Genomic DNA, 15,265 nt, shown 5'->3' on the forward strand with positions numbered 1-15,265 from the left:
GTACTTGCAGGTTAAACTGTAGCTATGTGGCCTCTCAGATAGCATGCATTCATTCTACCACATTTTAGGCTGTAATTCACAATCGTTGTAGACTAGAAGAGATTATCAGTGTTGCTGTATGAAGAGATCCTGCCTTCCCTCAACCCAGGCTGCTTATTCCTACCCTCATACTGTTCATTCTTTGCTACTAAATAAAGGTTCACATAAGTAGAGAGGATAACTTGATTTTGGCAAAAGCTGTTAATTTATGTTTTGGGTTGGGTTTTTATTTGTTTGTTTAGGGTTTTTGTTTGTTTGGTTTGGATGTTTTGTTTGTTTTTCTGGTTAATTTTTTGTGTTTGGTTACTCATTCCAGTTCTGTGTGGTGCCTACTCACATAGAAGCTTCATTCCTTTACCTTCTTAGTCTTTGTACTCTCTGACCTGTGTTCATCCTCGTGCCTCTCAGGTTTGCTTTGGCATTTTCTATGTGCTTTCTCCTAGCTTTATTCTACCCATTTACTAAAGTGTTCATGTATGGAACCCTGTGACCTTTTCCTGCTGATAATATATCCGGTATTTCTTGAGCCTGTCTATCACACAAGAAGATGACTGTGCCTAAATAATTTGAGTCAATGCATTTTTCATTAGCCCTTTGCTTGCCTCTTTGTTCCTTTTACTAATCTCTGCACACACACACACCCCTCCACACACACCTCCACCCAGTTAAAAGTCTGTACGGATTAAAATTTCCCCATCTGCTGTCATACTAAGTGCACTCAACTTACTTATGAAAATATTTAGTGTCTATTGACCTCAGAATGCTTGGATATCTTGCAATGAAGTTAGAGTATGTGTCACAGTCATTTAAACATAAGCTTTGCAGGATTGCTTGTGTGCTGGAAAGACATGCCAGGGACTTGGATGAGTTTGGCTGTCAGGTATGTTCATTAGCTCGTGTAGTAATGTGAACAGCACCAACACTGCTGTTTGCAAAATTACTAAGCCATTACTCTGAAAAATAATGTGACAATGGTGCTAAAGGTGAAACAGTAATGTGCTGTTATTTATAACTGCTTTTTGTCATTGATACCATATCCCTGAAAGACCTCCTGCTGCCATTTTTCTTGCATGGTGACATGGAGTCACCTGGGTTTTCTCCAGATCTTTCATGCCATTGTCAGTTAAATTGAATAGTATTAAAATTTATATTCTCCAGCCTACAGAGTTTGCAGTCTTGGAGGCTTTCCCAGAGTGAATATGAATATGAAGAACTTTAAAAACATTGAAAGCTACCCATTTGTTAAATCTCTTTATTTTATCTAATTTGAAATTTTTGAAGTCCTTTCTTTTACTTCTCCTATTTTGTATGTTATGATACATCTTTTAACTGGCTAGTTTTGGAAGTGGATCAGTCTGTTTTTGTGCTATTAATGTGATTATTAAGGTATTGTTTTAGAATTTTTGTTTTGTCATTCTAAGATATTGTAAGGGACCTATTATGATCTCATGAGCACTATTTGGTTGGCCAGTGAGCTGGACAGAAATCAGAATCTCAGCCCCTAGGACTGTAATACACTAAAGTGAAAATTTATGACCAGCCCTGTGGAAATATGCCCCAATTTCCTGTTTTAGTGCGTCCGTCTTATATGGACATCTTTATAGTTCTAGAGTGTTTTCTGAATGTAGTCAATGGCCAAGTTCAAGTAGGCTTTAGATGAAACCAGGTTATTACAAAGTGATTATTGCAAGCGATTCTACCCGTATTTTTTTTTCTTATTGAGTACTTTATCATCCTTGCCTGTGAAAAGTTTGCATAAATCATTATAGCAAAGACACAATGTAAAACATGCATTCTGTGAATTCGAGATTTTTTATAAGGTGTTTCCTGAGTCCTATACAAACACATGCTCGCAGTTTTCATCTCCTGTTTTCCTTTTCACTTCTGTTCTTTCCAATTCTTCTCCCCTCCTTCCCCCTTTTTCTTCTAACGATGCTTTTTGAAGGTGAACATGTGTTTATGAGCTACACTGTCTCCAAAACAAACAAAAGAGGGTGGGGAGATGATGAAGGGGAGGAGGACAGGGAAAAGATGCAGCTGCTCATTTTCAATTTTTGAAACTAGCCTTGGATCCTTAGCATTTGCTTAAGCTTTATAATAAAAACTGGGGGCATGACTGAAACATTGTGTTTCGTCTTTGTTTTACTGTGGTTGCCAACAAGAAAATCTTAAAATAGTAACAAATATATTATTTGAATTCCCGTCTAAAATAGTATCAATATAAGATGTTTTGCCAGATGAGATTGCATGTGTAGAGGATTGCCACAGCAGTGAAAGCTTTTGGAAAAACAGCCAATGCCATATGTTGGTTTTATTCTGTGGTGCCAACATTCAAGTCAGTAAAAAGTATTTTAATTTATTTCACCTACTAGGAAGTAGAAATCCTTATGGCATTGGGTCCTGTAATTCTATTGAACCTGCACAAGCAGTGTGCCCTCACACAAAGGTCAGCAGCATCCTGGGCTACATTAGGAAGAGCATTGCCAGCAGGTCAGTGGGTGATCCTGCCCATCTCCCCAGCCCTACTGAAACACATCTTGAGTGCTGGGCCCAGCTTTGTGCTTCACCAGTACAAGAGACATATGGGCATAGTGGAATGAGTCCAGTGAAGGGCCATAAATATGATTGGGACTGGACTGTTCAAACTGGAGAAAAGAGACTTGGGGGGTACTTCTGTACCCCCCCTTATAGAGGGGAAAGTAAAATAGATGGAACCAGGTTCTTCTTGGCAGATTCTCTAACCCTTAGAGGGTTCTCAAAGCTGATGGGCTAGGACTCTGAGCAACCCACTGTAGGTGATCCTGCTTGAGCAGAGGGTGGGTTTGGTGATGATCTCTAGAGATTCCTGCCATCCTCAGTGAATCTGCAATTCTTGTGTGCCTCTGATTCAGAGTTTTGCTGAAGCACTGGGCTATGTCAAATACCAGTGAACAAGTTGTGTGTTCTCACATATTTTTCTGAGTGGTAACGTTAATGAAATAATATTATTAACACTATTAGGGAAAAAATTGTGGTTGAGGAACAAAGCTTGAAACAATGTGTGGAATGAAATATGTTTGAGGCTTTGTTGCACAACTCTTCACATGTTAGTGAGCTCTTACCCACATAAGTAGTCTCACTGACGTCAATAGGACTACTCCTATAAGTGTTCACCAGTGCAAATAAGGGTTGCACAATGTGTTCTTGTCTGTAACGTACAAGTGCATGTAGCACAGTATTTAATTATCACTTCAGTACTCCTTTACTTCAGTGGCATATTCATTTAAATATCCCAAATTATACTGCTTTTCCTAGGCTGTATTTTACTGACATAGAGATATCAATACATCCATCACCATAAAATTGAGCAGAGATAGCATCTTGGAAAAATCCTCTTTCCTTCTGATCATTTATACAGTTGAAAAAAAGAGCTGACAGAAAAAAGGAAAATAATTTTCTTCCTTTTTAGTATTTTAAATAAATTGAAGTTTCTAACTTTCTTCTGACAGTTTGATGGAGTCAATGCTTTACTTTCAGTGCTTAAGTAGTCTGAAGGTAGACTTTCTATTCCCCATAAAAGAATTAAATATGGGTTTTTATTTTAAATGTCTTTCAAAGTTCAATTTTGTATAAAGAGGCATTTTGCATCTATATTTTATAGTAATAAAAAAGGTAGGGCTAAAAGCAGTTTCCGAGATCAATTATGTGTCACCAACTTTTTGTATTTCAACTTTATTGCTAAAACATCTGCTGTAGCACTTTTGGGGTTTGAGAGTAGGCTATGTTGTACTCTCTAACATTCAAGTGATAAAGCCAGAGTGTCTGTCACAAAAACTGATTTTTTTTTAAGACTTTTAGAAGCTTTTATTTTTTAATACTTCTTTTCTAGTTGTAAATATTGAAATTTTTGTCAAGGTGCTTGAATTAGGTTAGAGAGTCTTCTGGAACTACTGTAGGAATAGTTGAATAGTTGCATATGCATAGTTGGAATTAAATCTCTGGACTTGTGAAATGTTGTAAGAATACAATGTTATATTATAGAAAAATGAGCCTGGTCCACTTTGTAAAGAGGATAGATGTTATTCATTCAGACCAGTGGTACCTTTACAAAGAGATGATCTATAACACTGAAAACTCTTTTAAAGTAATTGTTAAAATAGGAAAGAAAAACTGAATTACCGGAAGCTAAAATAAGAAAAATTGATACTGAAATTAGAATGAGATTTTTAATTTTTATTTATTTAATAGGTACACTCATTTTGTACCCACCAGTAACTCAAAGAGACTAAATGGAAAATGTAACAAACTCTTCTATAGCTCAGTGTTTTATTTAAAATTGGATGTCTTTTTCACAAAAAGGTGTGCACCAGTTCAACCTTCAATTTGTTAGGCATAATGTGCATCTAGCAGACAACAACCTTTTTGTTAATCAATAGGTCAGGATCTTGACAGCACTTTCTACCTGTCTTAAAACAAGTGAACCTGTGAATATCATGGCTAGTCTTTAGATCAAATAAGAATAGCACCTTGCAGCCTGTTCCTTCCATACTTTCTGAAGTCTTCCATTCAACAACTTGTCAGGCTTGTGTATAGTAATCTTTTTGGATTTCAGTAAAGCTTTTGGTACTGTCACAGGATCCTTCTGGACAAAATGTCCAGCACACAGCTGGATAAACACGTCATGCAGCGGGTAAGCAACTGGCTCACAAGTCAAGCACAAAGAGTTATAGTGAATGGGGTAACATTAAACTGGTGTCCTGTCACTGGTAGGGTTCTGTAGGGCTCCATCCTCAGCCTCAGCCCAGCCCAGTTCTCTTCAACATCTTCATTAATGACCTGGACACAAGACTAAAAGGAATACTAAGTAAGTTTTCTGCTGAAACTAAATTGGAATGAGCTGTTGACCCCTTTAGGGCAGAGAGGCCCCGCAGGGAGACTTCAACAAATTAGAGATGGGCAACTGTATGAAGTTTAACAAGGGCAAGTGCCAGACACTACATCTGGGATAGGGCAATCCTGGCTGTGTGTATAGACCAGGGAATGAGAGGCTGGAGAGCAGCACTGTGGAAAGGGACCTGAGGATCCTGGTTGATGGCAAGTTAAAAATGAGTCAGCAGTGCTCTGGCAACCAGGAGGGCCAAGACTGTCCTGGGGTACATCAGGCACAGCATAACCAGCTGTTCAAAAGTGGTGGTTGTCCCAGTTTACTCTGCACTGGTGCAGCCCCACCTTGAGTACTGTGTGCAATTTTGGGCACCACAATATAAAAAAGATATTAAGCTCCTAGAGAGTGACCAAAGGAGGGCAGTGAGGATGGTGAAGGGTCTGCAGGGGAAGCCCTTTGAGAAGTGGCTGAGGTCATTTGGTCTGTTCAGTCTGGAGGAGACCTCATTGTGGTCTTCAACACACTCATGAGGGAGGTGGAGGGGCAGGCACAGGTCTCCTCTCTGATGACCTGAGGGAATGGCCTGAAGTTGTGTCAGGGAAAGTTTAGGTTGAATATCAGGAAAAGGTCCTTCATCCAGAAGGTGGTTGGGCACTGAAACAGGCTTCCCAGGGAAGTGGTCACAGCACCAAGCCTGACAGAGTTCAAGAAGCATTTGGACAATGTTCTCAGGCACATGGTGTGACTCTTGGGATGTACTGTGCAGGGCCAGGAGTTGAACTTGATGATCATGATGGACCTCTTCCAACTCAGCATATTCTATGATTCTATGATAGTACAGTTACAGACTGTGAAATTCTTCAGTTAAACTGACATGTATTTTTCTATATGTTTTATTTTAGCCACCGTGTCTAGCAAAATGCTTGACTAGCACTGTTTATTTTTTGAAGAGCTTGCTTCCCGTGAACTGGATCAAACCTTTCTGGATGTGGTTAGATTTCTTCCTATTAGGACTTTTAGTGACTGACTTCTCTGGATTTTGTACTTTCTCATTTTGTAAAGGGATGTTTACTGTGTTTCTTTTTAAACATCCTAATACTATAAGTTTGGAGGGGATTAAAAGAAGAATGACAAATCCTGCTGTGTGGTGCTGCAGATATGGCCCTAGCACCTCCAAAGTAGGGTCCAGACTTGTTGCTAAGTAGTACATTATTTGACTTTGTGTAGTTGTTATTTAAGAAGAGCATGTACTCTGGGAAACTTTCTTAAAATGTCTACTAATCTAAGTGTTAAGGTGAAGTGGGATGCTCCTTTCAGAAGGAAGAACACTCTCTGTTTCCTATTTAGTGAAATGACAGAGTGAGACTTGGCACAGGCATGTAGTATATCTCAAAGGAGATTTCATCATAATGGATCTTGTTTATGGAATAAGTTAAGTAACACTTTAAGTGAACAGCACTGAAAATTTGTATTGGTAAGTATATTATAAAGTGTTTACAGAACTTCATTCACAGGAGTTCATTTTAAGAAATAAATGAGCTGTAAAACATCAGTAATAAAGACAGTGGGACTACTCTTAAGCCAGAAGAATTTACAAAAAAAGGGAGCTACTCCAGGATCAGGTGTCAGGTGGGAGAAGACATTACATCAGCTGGAAGGTATTACCGGAGAAGTCATAAATCAAGAACTTGGTCCCAACACCTGTTCTCAAGGGAAGAGTTAAGGCATTCTTACCTTGCTTAATCATTAGATTTTAAGTACTTTAATTTGTAGGTGTATATGCTCTTTTCAGAGATTATGTGCAAGTTCTGAGTGACTTGACGTTTTTCATAATGAGTTATGAATGAACTGTATTTTAGTACTTTTCACCTTCAAGATACGTGTTACTGTTCAGGTATATTTTGGGCAGAAGACAAGGTAACCTGGCTCTGTGTGTTGCACAAGAGAAGAAAAAAAACCCAAATAATTATACTGATATGTCCCTTATACATCTACAAATACGTTTTAACTTACTTCAGTGTAATGTGTTAATTAGAAATAGGTTGATAATTATTTTTATCAGTAACCTTGATGATACATAGCTTTCTCCTCAAGGAAGTATTTGAAATTATTTGATTACAATTTGCAAGTCCTAAAGCGTGTCTGTAGTCCATTTGTTAGCTGTTTGCAGAGTGTTAATTAAATTTCCAAATTTGGTCCCATCATGCACCTGGAAGGAGAAAAAAGCTTGTTACAGACCCCTCAGAGTTACTGCAATGTGCTAATGAGAACTGGAGAGAAGCTACTCTCAAACCAGGAAAGTAAGTCAGAGTTTTAGAAAGCCTCATACATCAACTAGTGGGTGATATTACAGCATAACAGTATACATGCAGGATTATGCCATTCAGGCAATTTGAAGTGCGTTTTGAAACCCTATGAAAAATAATTATTCAAATTGAGGACGCATTCACCCCATTAGGCATACATATAATTCCTGTGGAAAGATTATAGGTCTTTTAGCTCTAGCTAATGAAAACCGATTTCATCAACAGTTTTATATGACATTTTGCTTTTTAACCTTATACTGAAGGAGCGCTCAGAGCTGCTAGTACTGTGCAGATCTTGAGTGCTAGATTTTGGGAGACATGAACAGTTGATGTAGATGTCTAGGGCTCAAGCTTGCAAGATGCTGACAATATCAGGAAAAACACCATGGAAGTTGGTGGAAACTAAAGGCACTTATGTCCATGCCTTGCTCATCATCTGGCATGTTCAGGTGCAAAGGCACGTCCGTGGCTTTTTCATCAGGAATATGGGATCTGAATTATGGGAAACAGGATGCAGTAGTTGTTGGTATTATTTCTGTATGAGCACATTCCAGTTCTGTTTAGCTGAGCTAGTCTTTATTTTGTCTCTCTAAAACTTTAGCTGCTGGCATCATGGGTGAGATGTTGCGTTGCTGCTGCTCTCATCTACATGTATACAGAGCCTGGGGGTTTATACAGTAATTAGAGGCTGGCATAGTTAAACATTCATCTTTTAATGAAGATTTTAAATGTTTAATGGTAAAATTTATTATATGGGAAACAAAGATATGCCCTTTTTAAATACCCAAAAATTTGGGTAGTGTGGTGTTTTCTGGTAGTGTTATTGTTTTTCTCTGCTGATATGCTGGAGCTGTGTATTGTTTTTCCTCTAGCAATGCAGGCAGGAGTTGGAGGAGGAGGGGCAAAAAAGGTGAATGAAGCTGCTCACAGATAAGATGGTGAATTGATTTTTCAAGAAAAGAGAAATCAAGGGAGATTCGACCACTCTGATTGCTTCATGTTAGTGATTATACTTTTTGCCAGACCAGTAATGTCAGGTTTCAGAGAGTTTGGGCACTTGGTCACATTACATTCCTGTATACTTAAATGGATTAAGATAAAAAGTCTGACTTGAAAAGGATATTTCAAAACTGACTGTGCCTGTGGTTTTGAATCCTGATGCTTTGAACAAAGAAGGGATTGATTTAATGGGATTAATGCTTAATCCAAATGAAGCAATGTACACACATGCCTTGAATGCTTTTGAGAATAACTACAAATATCGCTTATAAAGTTCTGTAGAAAAATACAGAGAGGTGATCTCTGTGTAAGAAAAAGATGGGACAAGACTGCTTTAAATAAAGGACACATGCAAAGTGCTTCAGGATTACTTTCAGATATTTTTAAGTCTTCGGTTTTTTTACAACTATGATACTTATTTTCAAGTGCTGATTTCGAAGAGGTGTTACATGTCTCTCTCCATAATTTTGATGTTTCAGATGAGAAAAAGTGTTTTCAAATTAGACTTTATTTTCTCTTATATTTGGGGTAAGGTTGTTTTCTGTTTCAGATGATGCTTTATCTTTATCACCATGATTTGATTTTTTTTTTGTTGGCTTGCAGATTTTCTATGTGGCACAGTATATTGTTACTTACTTGGAGAAATTATACTTTGCCCATATTTGCTGTGACTCTGTGCCCCTCTAACTTCATGGAAGAATTACTTTTTTAACCAAAGAAGCCAATTTGTGTATGGTATTTTTTATTTGAATTACTTTTTAAATTTTCTTTTTTTTTTAATGTTAGCAGATGCAAAAATTTCAACATTTATGATGTTGTAAAAGCTTTCTTGATACATGAAATTCATCTGATTTCTTATAATGACCAATGTATACACTCACAATGTGTTTTCAAAACATTGAATCCTGTCTAACTGGGTGAAAGGTATGTTATATGCACCAAAAGACTGTTGCAAGGGTTTTAGGGAAAGCAATGGCTGCAGTCTTTCAGAGCGTAGTTGTTCTAGGATAGAACACTGACTCTCACAAGTATTAGGCTGGCTCATCAATTTTTAACCATTTGTCCCTGACTCCCTGTGTGCCCCCCATCCTGGGAACCAGAAACTTTAGGTGAAAACTAATTCTTGCCCAATCATGAGGTTTTGGAAAAAAGACCAAATATCACAACACTAATGAAAAAATTGCAAGAATTGCTAATGACGTGTGTGACTCATGCTGCTAAATGGAGCAGATTTTTAAACATAGCTCTAGGCTTCAATTCTTTCAGCTCATTCACAGTCAGTTCTGCTTTATACTGAGCTCAGTGAAGCTATTCTCAGAGGAGAGTACAGTGTGACATAGATTAAGAGTCAGAGAGTGGAGCCATTAATCGATTCAGTACTACATAGGTTATCTAATATCTAAGAAATATTTAAAATGTTTTAGGCAGCATAAAAAGCTGGAAGGAAAAATATAACTGTCAAGTGATTTTTAGCTTTATTACTTATTTTTCTTAAAGGAATTCTGTTGGAGACTGGCTTAAAGGCAAGGAATAATTACTAAAAATTGATGTTTGAAGGGAGTTTTGTTTCTTCATTTATTTTTGAACCCAGCTATGCTATATCTGAGCTAGTAAACAGTGCACAGGAGCATTCTTAGGTACTGGAATTGGTTTTTTTGTCTGGAATGGCTCTTGTCAGTGCCTTACCCAAGCCAGCTCATGATGTCCCAGGCAGGTCCCAAATGTTGCTCTGGAGTAGGGTCAGGCCAGGGATAATTCCAAGCAGGCAATCAACCTTTCTGTTTTCACTCAGCTTCATTGTTGGACATCAAGAAAGCCTAATAGTAAGGATGAAGGAGTTATAAGCCGCTTGGTTTCAGGTCAGTGAACAGCCCTAGACATATTCAGTTTACTGGTATAGACAAGCCTACCGTGCTTCTTTGTAGGACTCTAAAAATTTAAACCTGTAAAGTGATTTTTAAGTTGCTGAATTTGTCACATCTCCTCAAAAAATCATTCTCTCCTTAAGATAGAAGTAATAGTGTTTAAAGCTTTTGTTTTAAAGTGTTAATATTCAGTTATTTTCCAAAGAGCATTTTTCTGACATCTTAAGAGGACAGCAACATGTAAGACTGCATCTGTGTTTACAGTTTCTGTCTCTCCTAAAACCTAACATAGACATTATGAGGCTTGTGTTAATCAACAGGGTGAATACTGATCACATTTATTATAAGAATCTTCCTATTCTGTAAACTTTGTCTCTTGGTATGCTTTATTCTTTACTGGTCATTCAAATATACATTTTTTTTGGAAACTGTCTTCATGCACTTGAGGCTTCTTGAAAAATGTTTGTGTCAGTACCTGTAAAATGATCTACCTGCATAGTACTCTCAGCTGCAATGAATGTTCTGTAATTTTCTCTTATTTAGTACGTTTTTTAGTGCTACAGATTTTCTTTTTCACTAATGAAGCTGTTGGTCTACTTACACTGGACAGTGGGAGATTGCTCTGTGAAAGCAGTTGATCTCTTTTAGGGTTCTACTTGATGTTATCACTAATGAAATATTGCAATTGTTGAAATGAAAACTTTACTGGTAGATCAAAAGGGGAAGCTAGACTTGAGCAGGCCACACAATCACTAAATCAAGCAGCCTGCAATACTCACACAGTCTTTGTATAAGACCCACAAATAGACCTATTTTGGAAGGTGATGGTGCTGATTTTTTTGGTTTTGTTTGGCTTTTTGTAGAAGTACTAAAAAAATCAGTCAAAGTTTTAGTTATGCTTTCAAAGTCCCAATGATCTAGTCCTGGTATACTGTTGAAATAAATAAAGAGTATATACAGTTTCCTGTGGTAGTTCATAATCTACACAAATAAGTATTCCTCTTTAAATAGTTCTACTAAACTTGCTAAATTATACCAGGTAAAGGTTTCTTTATTCAAAGCAAAATGAAGTGTGTTTTTAAAGTATTAGTCATAGGACCACTGAAAAAATAGTTATTTGTTGAACCAGACTATCATAAGTGTTTTGGCTTTCTAGTTTAAGGTGAAGTGACTGAACTGTGATATTTAGTAGGAAGATTTTTATTTTCTATTGTTAGTTTAATTAAATAAAAAGGGAAGAAATCCACCCATAATTCTGTCTTCAACTCTCTGTATTTCTGCTATTAATTTCAGTGAAAAAGAAACAATTTCTCATAGTTTGGGTAGGAAAAAAAACCCAAAACCAACACCCAAACACTCTTACACATAGTCCATTGAAAGCCAAAGAGTTATTTAAAAAAAAAACAACCAAAAAACCCTCAAATTCCACCACTACAAAAAACAAACCCAAACCGCAAAACCAAAATTTTGATAGACTAGCATCAGCTATGCCAAATAACATGAACTGCTCGAGCCTCAGGCATATGCAAAGTGGAAAAACAGGGCTATGGTTTTTTGTTAGAGCACATCAATACATCAGTTTATAGAAATACTACAAGTAAACACAATTGTTGTTCTGTCATATTGTTTACCCTTCTCACTCCTAACATCCCAGGATGATTGTCCCAGGCCTTTTTCTGATGAAGGAATTGCCTCTTGGGTGGTGTTGGGAGGACAGGCCATCTTCTACTCTGCTTTGCACTGAGCTTTGCCAGCTTTACATCATCCTACCCTGTAATAAATGAGATACACAAAAAACCACAATAAGGTGAACCACTTGCATAAGATCCAGCATTTATTGAAAGGTTGTATTTCCATTTACTGTTCAAACAGGAGTAGCCCAGAAACGGAAAAATGAAATCAAACCCACCTTGATTAAAGTTTTCAATGCACATGAATAAACTTTTAAAAGCAGATGGTATGGCCAAAGAGAACATATTTCAAATTGAGATTTACACAACCTAAATGGGTGTGCTGGTCACAAAATGAGGAGCTACTGAGCTGGCACAAGTGTCAGGCAGCTGGAGCTGTCTCTTTGCCCACTCTTTGTTCAGAGGGAAATGAAAAAGAAGAGCTTATCTGATACATGTGTATACTTTTGCATGATATTTTTATCTTCATTTTCATTATTTAATGACAAATTAAAAACAAATAGTTAACACGTACATAAAACTTGACAAATAGCAAGCTGTGTCAGAAAGATATCAGCCCTGAAATGTGATTTTAGCATATAGACCAATGCAGTTATGAATGTGTGCCCTTCTGTCTTTTCCTTTGTTAGACACCATTGATATATACACTTGATGCTCTATACAAGAACTGATGAACAAGAATGAGAGAAGTCCTGGCATTACTGGAGATGATGGAAAGTAGTAGTGAGGGAAGAAGGAGTGGAGAAATATTTCTAATATGAATGCATGTAGAAAAGTTTGCTGCCTCAAATGCTTTAGACCAATACAGTAACAGAATAACCAGCACTGGCTTGGGTTATTTTTGTTTGTAATTCTGTAAATGACACCTGAATGGTATGATAAACTTTTGGTTCCTGAGTTTGATGTGCTATGGTCCTCTTTATTTAAATGTTATTAATCATTGCCTCTGAATTCTCAAATATTTTTTTTTTTCATTGCTAAGAATTAAAGGATTGCAGCACTTCAGTAGAAAGGTTGATAATATTTAGGAAAAATAAAATACATTACCATAATTATTCAGGAGCACGTGAATGCTCAAGAGAGCAAGTGTGTCGATCATTGAACCTATAGATGATGTTACGTAATAATGGTATTCTAATGTACATCTTATAATGTAGAAGGCATTATATCTGCCATGAAATAATTGTTTCTGCACAGCTGTAAAACAATTTAACATTCAAGCATCTTTACAACACTTAGTGTACATAAAAGCCTTAGTGTACATAAAACACAAAACATTTAAATTTCTTCTGAAAGACTGCTTTCTATTAATGTTACATTTCGTGAAGTTACAATGTGTTCCTGCTAGTTTTGGTTGTGGAGTTTGTGTGTATGGTTGTAGTGGGTGTTTTTCAACGCAGCAGGCTAACAGTTGGGAGCTGACTGATAAATCACCTTTAATCTATGTAGAAAATAGGTTTAAGTTACTCTTTCTAAACTCTGCAAATATAGTTGTAAATCCTGTTCTGCTTGCTCCCATCTGCAAATCTGGCATTGAAAAAGCACATCTGCACAGATGCCTTTGGTGAAATAAAGATGGGTAATTTAAAGACTGTTGTAGGATTTCTTATATCAGCTTCATGGATCACTTTTCCATATAAGGTTAAGGCAGAGTTTTTACCTTTAGGTTGCTGAAGTTGCATGATATCTGGAAATTAAACTTGAGACATATAGACTGAAGTCTTATCTCAAATTTACATTTTATTGAATTTTGATGTGTATATTACAAAAGCAAAAACTTATAAAGGTTTGAATCAGGAAAGAAAGTTAAGTTTATTTTCACTGAAAACACAAACCAACTCTTGTAGAATTTCAGTTGTTAATTTTACAATCTTTTCAACTCCTAGTTTCTTAATAGAAGCAAAAAGTGTTTGTTTGCAGTCTAAAGACAATTTGGAAGTAGCAGGCATTTTGTGACAACCCTGTATTGATTATTTTTCATTTGGAACTTTAAAGGCAGAAAAGTTTTAATGACTTTTTGATGGTTAAATCTGCTAAATTTTTAAAACACTGTAGTCATTATGAACAATTCTTAAAACACATTTCTTTTTCAAATTTTATTACTATGAAATTAGAAAGACTTACTTTTTCAAGGTATTACATTTTTCTTAGTTGAGCAAATTACAAAATTATATTAATGAGTCTGATTTTTCAGGATGCAGGGCGATACCTGTATTGGCTCAAAAATCTACTTATTCATTTAGCACATATACTTCTTTATAGATGCATTATGACATAAATTTACAAGCTATCACGTAAGGCCAAACAATCATAATGGGGTTTTACTTGTTTTTGCTTAACTTGCTGATCACCTACAGGTCTTATTGATTTAGGAAGAACCCTTTCTTCTCTATTAATGAAAATCAGGATGCTCAATTAGCTTATTCAAGTGATCCAGATCTGGTGACTCTTGCCTGCAAATGTCAGTGTTGTTATTTGAGGCTATGATATCCAACAGGAACTGCCACCTCTGTGGATTAAGAGAAGGGGTAGTTTAAAACAGATATGAGCTGGTGGGGGCTGGCAGTTGGTGTAGGGGGAGTGGCATAGTAGTTTGTTTTCTGGTGTTGCTTCCTAAAGACTTTCATTGTAAACGTTTGTAAGATGTCTTAAAGATTACCATCATTGACTGGCATTGAAATTGTACTACAGCTGTTTTCATCACGTTCTGATACTGCACAAAGCATAAAATAGGAAAATCTATCTTATTTTATAGCATGAATGCTTTCCAAAAGAGGTCAGTGTTGTTTGACCTGAACAACCTGAACAACGTTTTTTTGCTGAACCTTGGCTGCTTTCTGTAGAGAATTTGCTATTACACTTAGAGACACCCAACACAAGAGAAGACAGCATATTTAAAGTCGTTACAGTTGTTGTTACTCCTCTTCCCCTCAGATCTCATTAAGGCTTTTGTGCTTGGGGTGCCTATTCTCTCTATGGGAGCCAAGCCCCTTGGGCAGGTGCTATTCTTTTCTGCCTCCTTCTTTGGAAAGCCTCAGCACTACTGGGTTCACCTCCTTGCAGCTGGTCATTTTGTTTGGGGGAATTGTGAAGTTTTTTTTATTTATGTCAGGGATCCGAAATTCTGAATTTTGCTTCTTTTTCCAAAATGTTTGCTGGAGTTATCTTTTTGTTACAGATATTGAAAAGGCCTTTTATCTGCAATTATTTTTATTTCGATAACTAAATTGCTAAAGTAATGGAAACATACCTGTGAAAGTAGTTTATACATTTAAAGTTAACTGAAGTAATTCCAGTACTTGAAAATTGTGTATGATTTTGGTGTTGCATAGCAGTTTGTGTTGATTTTGCTGCCATTCACAGTGAGAATACTGCATTTGATGCTTTACAAGACATACCAGTTCACTTTCTTCTATCTCCTTTTAACCACATTCTTTATCGATATATCATCTTACATATCGTGGAAATAAGTACTTTTATAGTCACAGTCATAGTCATAAA

At 36.7% G+C, this 15,265-nt stretch overlaps 1 protein-coding gene across 3 annotated transcripts in view; it reads left to right on the forward strand.

The window, feature by feature from the left end:
* The window catches only part of PDE10A (phosphodiesterase 10A), a 350,481-nt gene that overhangs the window by 236,816 nt on the left and 98,400 nt on the right, over positions 1–15,265 (forward strand). The window lies entirely within an intron of this gene.

Source organism: Pseudopipra pipra, chromosome 3 (assembly GCF_036250125.1).
Source record: "Pseudopipra pipra isolate bDixPip1 chromosome 3, bDixPip1.hap1, whole genome shotgun sequence".
NCBI lineage: Eukaryota > Metazoa > Chordata > Aves > Passeriformes > Pipridae > Pseudopipra > Pseudopipra pipra.